Source organism: Spermophilus citellus, assembly GCF_964194105.1.
Source record: "Spermophilus citellus genome assembly, contig: SCAFFOLD_191, whole genome shotgun sequence".
In the NCBI taxonomy this organism is placed as follows: Eukaryota; Metazoa; Chordata; class Mammalia; order Rodentia; family Sciuridae; genus Spermophilus; species Spermophilus citellus.
In genome coordinates this window covers 3,972-14,458 of record NW_027673194.1, presented here as the reverse complement: position 1 = coordinate 14,458, position 10,487 = coordinate 3,972, and the positions used below count along the sequence as shown (strand labels likewise).

At 33.8% G+C, this 10,487-nt stretch overlaps 1 long non-coding RNA gene across 1 annotated transcript; it reads right to left on the bottom strand.

The window, feature by feature from the left end:
* Positions 1 to 217: 217 nt before the first annotated feature.
* On the bottom strand, positions 218 to 9,342 carry LOC308640007. Its single transcript, XR_014020153.1, has 3 exons — positions 9,276 to 9,342; positions 8,731 to 8,857; positions 218 to 443 (listed from the first exon to the last, which is right to left on the bottom strand). It is a non-coding gene; the product is annotated as an uncharacterized lncRNA (long non-coding RNA).
* Between the last annotated feature and the right edge of the window lie 1,145 nt (positions 9,343 to 10,487).

Below are 10,487 nucleotides of genomic sequence, written 5' to 3'. Positions count from 1 at the left end.
GGCAGTTAAGTTGAAATGGTGTTGGAGGTTTTCTAGACTGGAAAGATAATGGAGCTAGACAACTGAGAATATTTATAAGAGAGTCATTGAGTTGATAGGTCATAGAATTCAAAGGTCATGAAGTAAATAAAAATGGAAGACTGACACAAAGGAAAGTGGGTAGAAAACTGTTACTTTAAAATTTTTAAAAAAGAGATAAAGGAGTGGGAAATGAGTACAAAACAGGAAAAATAAAACTGTTGTGGATATTTGCACAAAGTAGTTCATAAATGGGTCTGTTTTAGATGATAGAAGTCCAACCAGGTGGCCATAGAACATGTGACTGAAGTAAATTGTCAGAGACATTTTTTTGAAATTGAGGATACCTGGAAATCTGAATTCTTTTGATATTTCATTTGAAATGGAAGCAGAATATTGGTGTGATCATTTTTGAAAAACACAGTCTGAAAAAGAAAATACATATAATATAATCTTATTGGTGTTACGTTACTAAACTAGTTAAGGAATTTCAAACACATCAACTGGCAATATCTAGCAATCAATATCTTCGTTTCCATAGTTGGTTTTTTATCCTTTAAACATGTTCATTAAAATGAAAACAAAATGAATCCAACAATCTAACTATGTCCTTCATTAGTATTTTGGGGTTACTGGTTTATTTTTTAAATATAGTTTGTTTTACCTAACTCTCTGATTCTAGGAAAAAATGAAAACATATAAGACAAGAGAACTAATTAGAGTCTATGTTGATAATCTATATGAGAACAAGATATATTTTGACTTGGAATCTCTTCAGTTGTGAGGTTAAAAAAATGGTGATATATAAAAATACATGGCAGCAAATTAATTTAGGCGATCCTGACTTAACTATTAGGATAAACCCACTTAAGTCTGCAGAAATTGATACATAATTTCTCAAAATGTTAAGTTCCAAGACTAAAAATATAAACTTAATCAGGAAAAATTATTTTTGTCTTTATATTTTTAAATGCTAGCCTCTGGCAAATGAGAAATTGTAAGTTTTCAAATGTATCCATTGTATCTCAGAGATTCTTTTAAACCCCTCTCCAGCCAAATTGTTAAAAGAAATAAATACTGTAGACATTAAGGTTACTTGAGAAAGTGCCTGTATAATTTTCTATCACAAATCTCCTTATTTGAAGGGCACTGAAGCTTAATCCTGATTATAAAACTGTTTGTCACAAGATTACATTCTTAACCTTGTAACTAAACCAACTTAAATTGTCAACCATCCTTTCTGCTCTAGTCAGTGGCAGTGGTCTGGATTTATGATGCAATATTTTCTTTTATTTATACAAGCGCTGTCACAGGAATTAGGTTTTAGTATTTTATGTCCTAATCTGTCCCCCAAAAGGTAAGACTAAACTGCATAACTTTTACCATTTTCATGCCCTATTGTTTCACTAACTCATTGTTGGACTCTTTCCTTTGTAATGTAGCTCAGCAACCAAATGATGCAGGAGAAAAAGTCACAAAAGGTGTCATTTTAAATGATCAGTGGCCAAAGGCAGGCAGCCCCAGCCTGTGTTTCCTAGCATCCTTGTTTTTCTTAGTTTGTTTCTTATCCTTTAAACATAGTCATTAGAGTGAAAACAAAACAAGAATCTGAAGTAATTCATGAAGCAATTAATGCAATGAGGATCTATTGTTCCTTTTTAATTCAAAGAAAAATCTGTTACTTGGATAACTATTTAATTTAATCTTTAAGCCACAGAAAGAAGCAGGGGTTACTCCTTCATAGTCCTCACATATCTGAGATCATCAGTTGTTATTTACACGGAGGCATCCTGTTACCATAAATAAAATAATTATTATATACTTATTATATGTCAAGCAATAAGGGTTCAAATAGTTAACAGATAAAGTTTAGCTGTCAAAATATATTTAATGTTATGCAAGGATGCTGCCACAAGATTGGAGTAATCTTCAGTGATAGAATTCTAAAAGAATTTAGAATATGTATTATGACTTCACATTCCCAAAAGTTGTGAGAACATGCACGTCTTGTTATAGCTCCACACTATGTCTCCTGTAGTTGTTTAGGAATTGGCCTGAACAGTGGTAGGAAGCTGGCCTATGAAGAGTCAAAGAGCTCTTTTTGTGCTTGGATTCTTTGACTCCTTACTATCAAATCATACCAACACTTCATAATTACTTTCTGTTTCTCTGTATTTTGTCATCCAGAATGAAAAATGACTCAGACTATAGAGCTGAGATTCAAGAAAATGTATGGGCGAGGCCATTGTACATATGCTGTACTCTTGAAATTATTCAAGAGTGCCAATCTGTTATAATACTGAAAATAACAAATATGACTAAAAGACTTGGGCATGAGAAGAAAATGATTGAAAAGTGAATTACTTTGAGATCACTATGTTTTGAATGTTGTTTCCAGAGGGTTTTTTTTTAAAAAGCAATGAATATGTTAAGAAAATTTAAGCAGTCTTGTTTCCTACAATAAAAATATATCCCAATCATTTTGATTTCAACAGTTTCTTCTAGTCAACCCAAAAATGGCAGAGTAAAGACAAAGTTGTTCATACTATCTTTGGCAAAAACTTCACATTAAATAAATCAGTGATAAATTTGGTTTAAAATATTTAAAAAGGAACAGAAATATTTAATATTTAGCCTTTTATTCCTTAATCAGAAAGAAGAAAAAGAATCAGAGAAACTGTATAAATAAAGTATGGGAAAACTTTAAGCAAAGTGTAATATTCTGATTTCCTATTCTACACCAAGATGCAAAATACATTCCAATGCTCTGTGGTTACTTTATATTATAAATTACATGAACAACATTGTCATATTTCAAGTGTTATTTTGATATGTCTTTTTATTAGTTCTCATTAGTTCTTTGTTTAAATTATTAAGGAAAGAAGATAATAATAAGTTAATCAAAAAGCTCAACAACTACCCTATATGGTCTTTTACAAAACAGTCTTTTTTTCCTTCTTTTCCAAGTCTTTTATTTTTCAAAGTTCCCAGCTCAAAATCTATAGAAGCTCTGATTCACCTAATGCAAATTGATGCCTAAGAGATCTAATTTCTTTTCTTTTACTTTGTTGTTTTCTATTGTATCTTCCATAATTGATGCTTCCCAGCATGACGCTTTTCACCCTTAAGTTAGAATTATGTTCACTGGTGATAAATTAGTAAATACCTAAAGGCTCAACATGCTTGCCCTTTCTCTCTCTCATATAGTATTGATACACATTAATACACTACTTCTAGTTATTCAGCACCTCTCTCACAGCCCATGCTCCAGAAATTGCTGGAAGACATACTCAACTAGAATATTCTTCTTCAATTAACCTTTTCTTTTTTGGGGGGTGGTGGTGTAGACTTGTCCAGGGAAAAGTTATTTTATCCTTCATTTCAAGAATTTCTGACTTTTTTCCCCCCGAGTCTCTCTCTCTTTCTTGAAGTAATCTTTTGCTACCTGTATTAGCTGCCTTATCTCTTTGTTGCAGTGATCAATTTTTGCCTGTATTTGCTCCTTTAGATCACTTTAATTATGAACCTTCTGCACTCCTTCTCTGACATTTCATCAACCTTGCTGTCTATTGGTTCTATTATTGTAGTGTCCTGGTTTGTTTGGGGCAGTTTCCTTCCTTTGTTTTTTCATGTTGTCGATGTGTCTTCCTTTCTTGCAGCATGGATTTAAGATATTACAGTTTCGCTCTATATTTTTGTAGTACCTGTACCTCACTCTGATGTTGGGCTTAAACACCCTGCTGGAGTCCCTCAATGTATGCTACTGCATCTAAAGTTGGTGGCAGCAATCGCCAAGGTAACTCGAGATGATAGTAGAGGGGCCCTAAGATGGAAGCAATGTCTTATGGGGCTGAAAGGGTGGGCCTCACAATCTCTTTGGGATGCCTGCTCTGAGATGCAGCTGCTTCTAGGCCCTGTCTGTTGTCAAAAAGTTAGGGGCTACTGGGTAGGGAAGGCTATGGCGATGACTGCAGTGTCCCAAGATGGAAGTGGGTTAGGCTTAGGCTCCCAGGTAGGGGAGGAGGTGTAAACTTGGACCTACCCTGGTCCTGGGTCCTGCACAAGTCCGTGTGGGCAGATCTGGGCCAGGCCTGGGCTCTGGCTGTAGTTTGCTGGTGGGAAGAGGTGGTCCTGTGCTGGAGGCTGGGCTCCGTGTCTACCTTGCTGGTGGAGGGGATGGACCTGGGCCTACTGTGAGCCTTAGTCCTGGACGGGTTTGTGTGAGTGGACTTGAGCTGCTGAGCTTGACCTCCCTCTGTAGACTGCTGCACTGAAGGGGCAGTCCTGTGCCAGAGGCTGTGCTCTTGAGGGTGCCTGTGGGTGAAGGGATGGCCCTCGGCCTTCTGTGAGCCTGGGTCCCAGGCAGGCTGGTATGGGTGGATCGTCAGTGAAATTTTTTATGAAAACTTAGCTTATCGTGTTTCCCAGAACATACTTTTCCTCTTCTGGCCCTACCCATGGGTCCAGCACTTTTTGGATCTATATGACATTATTTTTCCTTCATGTAGTCTTTTTCATTCCTAAACAGTTAGCTGATTTCAGGAAAATCTCCTAATTACATGATCCAGTATTTCCTTCTCTCTTTAACCATATATGGTAAGAAAGGGAAGGGAATCTATTGTCTACCTTGTTCCATGTTGTATACCTGGGGCCAAGAATTATGCCTTGTTCAGCAAATGTTTTCCTAAAAAAATGAATCCGCCAAAGAATTATTAGGAATGTTACTATTAATCCCATAAAATAATTAGAATCTATTGAAGTAATGTAAAACAATATCTGATTATTTAATGAACTAACACATTCAATAAACAGTTAAAATGTATGAATTAGTAACTAGTAGGTTTTTAACATTACCTATAGGTGACTTTAACAGAACAGCCTGTCACTGAAATGCTTCATCATTACAACAAGATACTGCTATATTGTGGTGAGCTATTGTTCATGTAGAGACGCTCAAGCAATTTAATTTATATTTCTAAACCTTTGTCAGGGTTTCCCAAAATCAGAAATACTTTTTTAAAAAACTGGACTGTTGAGAACTATAACATGTTTTTTTATTAATTTATTAAAAATTATTCACAATTCTGGATTCTATAAATATGGTCATTCTCATGTTATTTTGCTTAAAATTTCTGAGCATTAATGGACTTGTGTCCTCAATTTGTGTCCTACAATGAGCATAGACTGTTATTTGGAAAGATGAGAACATTCTTCAACCAGTGGAAATTTTGAACTTTAATCATAGAACCGAATACCTTAGCTCTATACTATGAGTCTATGGGAAACAGCATGGATAAAACTCCAAAGCAGGTTATATTTTTACCACCTGACTATAAAATCTATAATGAAAATAATGCTGGTACTAAATTTAAAAGAATATTTTAATGTAAAGTCAAAATTGGGTCTGCATGCTTAGAAAAAGTGTGCTCACTACAATTATAATTCACCAGCTAAATCCAGCAGCAGATAAACCACTACACTGGCAGCTGTCTTATACCCTGATTCACACACACTAAAGCCACTGCCAAGAGAAGTTGTTCTATATTTAGGTGTTTTTTTTCTAAACTCCCTAGAAGACCACACTTTTATGTTTCTCAGAATTTTTCTTCTGACTATGAGAAATATGATGTTGCATGGTGATAGTATAATGACAACAAATACTTCAAATTTATGAATTATTAATAGGTTTTTAATAATCATCATTCATTTGGATATTCAAAACTAAAATTGTTGAGATATATGTCTATGTTATGTTTATTCCTACATTTGGGAAATGAAGTCTATGTTTACTGCCATGATAAAGTGATATTTTTCCTTAAACTTAGCATTCAAGTTTTATCCTACAAATTTGGCATGTTGTGATTCTGTAAACTCACAAAGTGATTTAGTAACTATCCAGATAGAAGGGAATTTAGTTTCAACAACACATCTATAGACTGTTTCTAAGGGCAAGGGAGAAGAAGTATCTTAGGTCCCTAAGAACAGAGCCTGAAACGACTGTGGAAGAAATCTCTCTTGATATTCACACTTTATCTTAAACAATCACATCTCTTTCACATTTTATTTTGTTAATCTATCAAGGCTTCAGAATGGTCAAGGAAGACAAAAGATTTAGTAATCTATTAAAAGGAAAAACATTGGTATGTTAGTAACTCTGCAATTTGTAAAACCAGTTAGTAATAAACACATTCAGCACATATTTAGAGAAGACAAGTTCTGCCTGGGGCAAAAGCATAGAAGGAGATGTAGCAGTTTAGTTATACAACTCCGTGAGTCTTCTTGTCCACAATGTTTAGTTCTATATTGAAACCTTGACTCCTCACCAAACCAAAAAAAATTATGAAAAAATGTTTTATATGATCAAAACCAGAGACTCACCATATTAGTGCACAATTTATCTTCTATCTCTGTTTTATTTTTCTATCTCTGGTTATACAAGTATGGACCCTTGGTATATTTTTAACACTGAACAATGTTTTTTCACAATAATATTTTTTATTTCATATTTCATTTGATACTTTGTATAAATTGACACATTGGGAATTTGTGCAATTGACTGTACTTAATTATTGCATATTTTTAAAGGTGTGCATATGTTTATTCTGTGGATTTTTTAATTTAATTTTTAATTGACAAAAAAAATGCCACCTTGCCAGTTTCTGTGCAGTTCAAAATATTTTTAGTTTACCTGCAGACTTTTTTTTGTACTGAAGAGCACTTTATCACTGAGTTATATTCTCAGTTCTTGAGATTTCATTTATTGTCCATGTATTGATAGAAGTGTGGTGTTAAATTGTCAAATAACTATAGATATTTTGTTATTTATTTCCATAAAGGTTAGAGAACATTCTATGATTTTAATTATTATAAATTAGTCACAGATTATTTTCCAATATAGGATATTGTCTACTTTGGTGAATATTCCCTGTACACTTGAAGGGAATTTTCTGCCTTAGCATGTATAGTCTTATATAGATGTCAGGTCCAAATAGGTGATGGTAGTTTGAGTACTTCTTGTCTTGCTAATGTTCTATCTCCAAGACAGGAATGGGTAAATATTAAACTAAAATTATGGATGATAATATTGCTGCATTTATTTCTGTCAATGTTTTAATGCATTCTGTGGCTATATGTATATGCATATATTCACTTCAGATGGCTATGTCTTCTTGGTAAACTGATCCTTTCATTATTATGTAGTAGATATTTTTATTCCTAGTCATTTTCTTTGTTCTAGAATCTAATTTGTCTGTTATTAATAACACTCCAACTTTTTGATTATTGTATTAATAGCCCATTCCCCCCTTTCTTATAGTCTACTTGTTGCATTATATATGAAGTGAGTTTTTCTATACCATATTATTGTTTGTTCTTTCTTTTTATCTAATTTGACAGTGTCTGCTATCATGCCACTGTGTTTGGACAATTTTCACTTAAAGTAATTACTAATGCATCTAACTTTAGGTCCCCCACATTATTCTTTGTTTTCTGCTTGTTCCCCTACATTTTTAAAATTTGTCTGTTACTTTCATTTCCAGATTTCTTTTGGATTATTGCAACACCAACACTCCATATTGATTTACCTATTATTTCTTTAGTTGTTCCTCTTTGATCACTAATCAATGAGTTTAAGAAAATTAGGGCTCAGACTTCAGGCCAGACTATTGCCATACTGGTTTCTGTGCTTCTATTCTGGGATTTCTGGGGTGTCAAGTATCTCCACACACTGATTTTCATCCTGATCATATTTCTACTTTATTCACAATTGGGGATCTAATTTCATATGGGGCTATGAGGACTAGAAATCCACCTGTGGATACAGAGTTGGAATCCACCAGGGAACTGGAAAAATGCAGTATTTTCATGCTTCTGTAAAGTCTCAAAAGTCAGTGTGGAATTTCCTTGGAAGGAAGTACTTTATTTGCTAATATTGATTCCTAAAACTAGTACTCAGTAGAGGGAATTGAGTAATAATTTTATGAATTATAAAATTCATGTGAATTGAGTAACAATTTTAGAATGAAAATATCTGAAAGGGAAATAAATATATTGGTAGAAATATGCTGTTTGAGATCATGTGAAATCAAATCTTCATAATATATCTAAATAAATTACTTTTATCAAAAATACATTTAGCACCAAAAAGGCTAAATGTTCTTCAATTTTCTACCATCCTACATTTGTTATTTTTTTTTCTTGAAAGCATGCATAACAATTAAAAAAATAAAAGAAGGGACTCTGTTGTATAATTCTTGACTGTATGTACGGAATCAAAGAGTAAGGACAGGTTTTGGAGAAACACATCAAAAATACTCAAATTGAGGGTATGAAGTGGTAGAAGCAAATACTAATGAGCCATGACAAAAATTTACAATATAAAACTTTCAATTCAATTTGAGAACAAAGTATGAAAATAATTGAAAGCAAAACTATAGAGGAAATATTACAAGTTCTCTAGATGAAACTGTTAAAACACTTGGAGGGTTGGGCATGGTGGTGTCTGCCTGTAACTCCAGGTCCAGGGAGACTAAAACATGAGGATTAGAAGTTGAAGGCCACCCTCAGCAATTTATTGAGGCCCTAATCAATTTAATGAAACCACCTCATCTCAAAAAAAATTGGGGCCTGTATCTCAGTGGTAATGTACCCCTGGTTTCAATCCCTAGTACCCCAAACAACAAACAAACAAAAATACTCAGAGAATGGTCCTACCTGATGCTAACCCAAGGACAGAATAGGTCAAGTCTGTAACCTATTCAATGATGCAAGTCAAGTAGTAAGCCACTACTACCTGCAGAAGGTCACAGCTCTTCTAGAGAATCAGATTCCAGAATTGAATCTGAAGAAAGAGCAGAAAATATCAGTGGAAGTTAAAATATGCTAGTACAAGTTTCAAGAACTGGATTAAAGGTTTCAAAGAATAATTAAAACTTCATACAACCATTGTCATTTGGAAAAATAGTCCATGGCTACTTCATTAGTTCGCTAACTTCAGAGAGAACTCTTGGAAGAGAGATATCAACAGCCAAACTGGATTATATATACCAATATTAGTAAACAAAGATATGATCTTCTTCATAGGCCAGTCCTAGGTTGTGTTTATCAAATCTTGTCAGAGAAGTAGCTCTAAGGTAAAGGCATTTCACTTATTTTTCCACCATCAATGATGTGCTTTACCCCTGGCAAAATTTTTCTCTGTTCTTAGTGAAATAGTGGGGTTGGGGCTGGGAATGTGGCTCAAGCGGTAGCCCACTCACCTGGCATGCTCGGGGTGCTGGGTTCGATCCTCAGCACCACATAAAAATAAAATAAAGATGTTATGTCACTGAAATCTGAAAAAAAGAAATATTAAAAAATTCTCTCTCTCTGTCTTAAAAAAAATACGTGGGTTATGTCTAAAAACTGACTCCCACTGACTGTAGTTGAGTACTATGATTTGGAACCTGATTTACCTATGATTTTTACTCTGCAAAAATGGTGTGTATTATTACTAATGCCTAAACCTGAGACTTTTGCCAAATATACCCATCATAAATTTTCCATGAGAATTCCCATCTGATTGATTTGGACCATCTCTTCTGTTCTGGGTGATCTCTTCTTCCACCTCTGATTCTAACTGAGCATAATCTTTAAGAGAACTCACTTTGGTCTTCAACTTTAGTAAGGACTTACATTCTAATCTTTGAGCATATACACATAGGGATTTAACTTTGAGTTTTGCTGTTTCCAAAAAGAGGAAAGAACTTACTACACATAAAAATCGTATTAAGCTTTAAAATCTGATAGTTAGCAACCTTTTGTAATTTGTATCCCAACAGTTTATATAAATAGTGAATAATTTACTAGTTACAAAAATGTACTTTTTAATATTTACTTCTGTGTTTCATATTTAAAGTTTTTGCTGTTTGGGAAAAAATTATCAGAACCATATTTTAACTCAGTAATCAAAGTTGTTTCATAGTATATTAAACAAAGCTACACAGTTTCTAGCACATTTAGCTCTTTCACAAAAATCACATAAAGTTTGATTTGTTATACATACCTCAGATTAGTGGCTGTAATCTAATTTTCAACCCCCCCAAAATAAGCTATCATTTTAACTTAGAAAAATTACCTTCTGCACCATAATCATTTGCTGCTAAAAGTTAGTGTACAATTCCTCAAATGATGAAATGGCAGACATAAAAATTAAATGATCCTTATTCACCTCATTGTAAATGTTTACAAGAAAGAGCATGTGTGAACTTCTTGTTCCGTTTACTGCAATTTCCAGCAAAATTATTGTCAAATGATTTGCTCAACTGCCCCATTTACAACACATGTTCTTATATTACTGCCATTTGTTAGTTTGATGGAACCATACATCCAGGATATGTGCTAAAACAAAGCATATCCACATTGCTACAGCGATATGACCAAGATGTCAAATAATTTGTATCACAAGCATTACAATGTGTACTATAATGTGC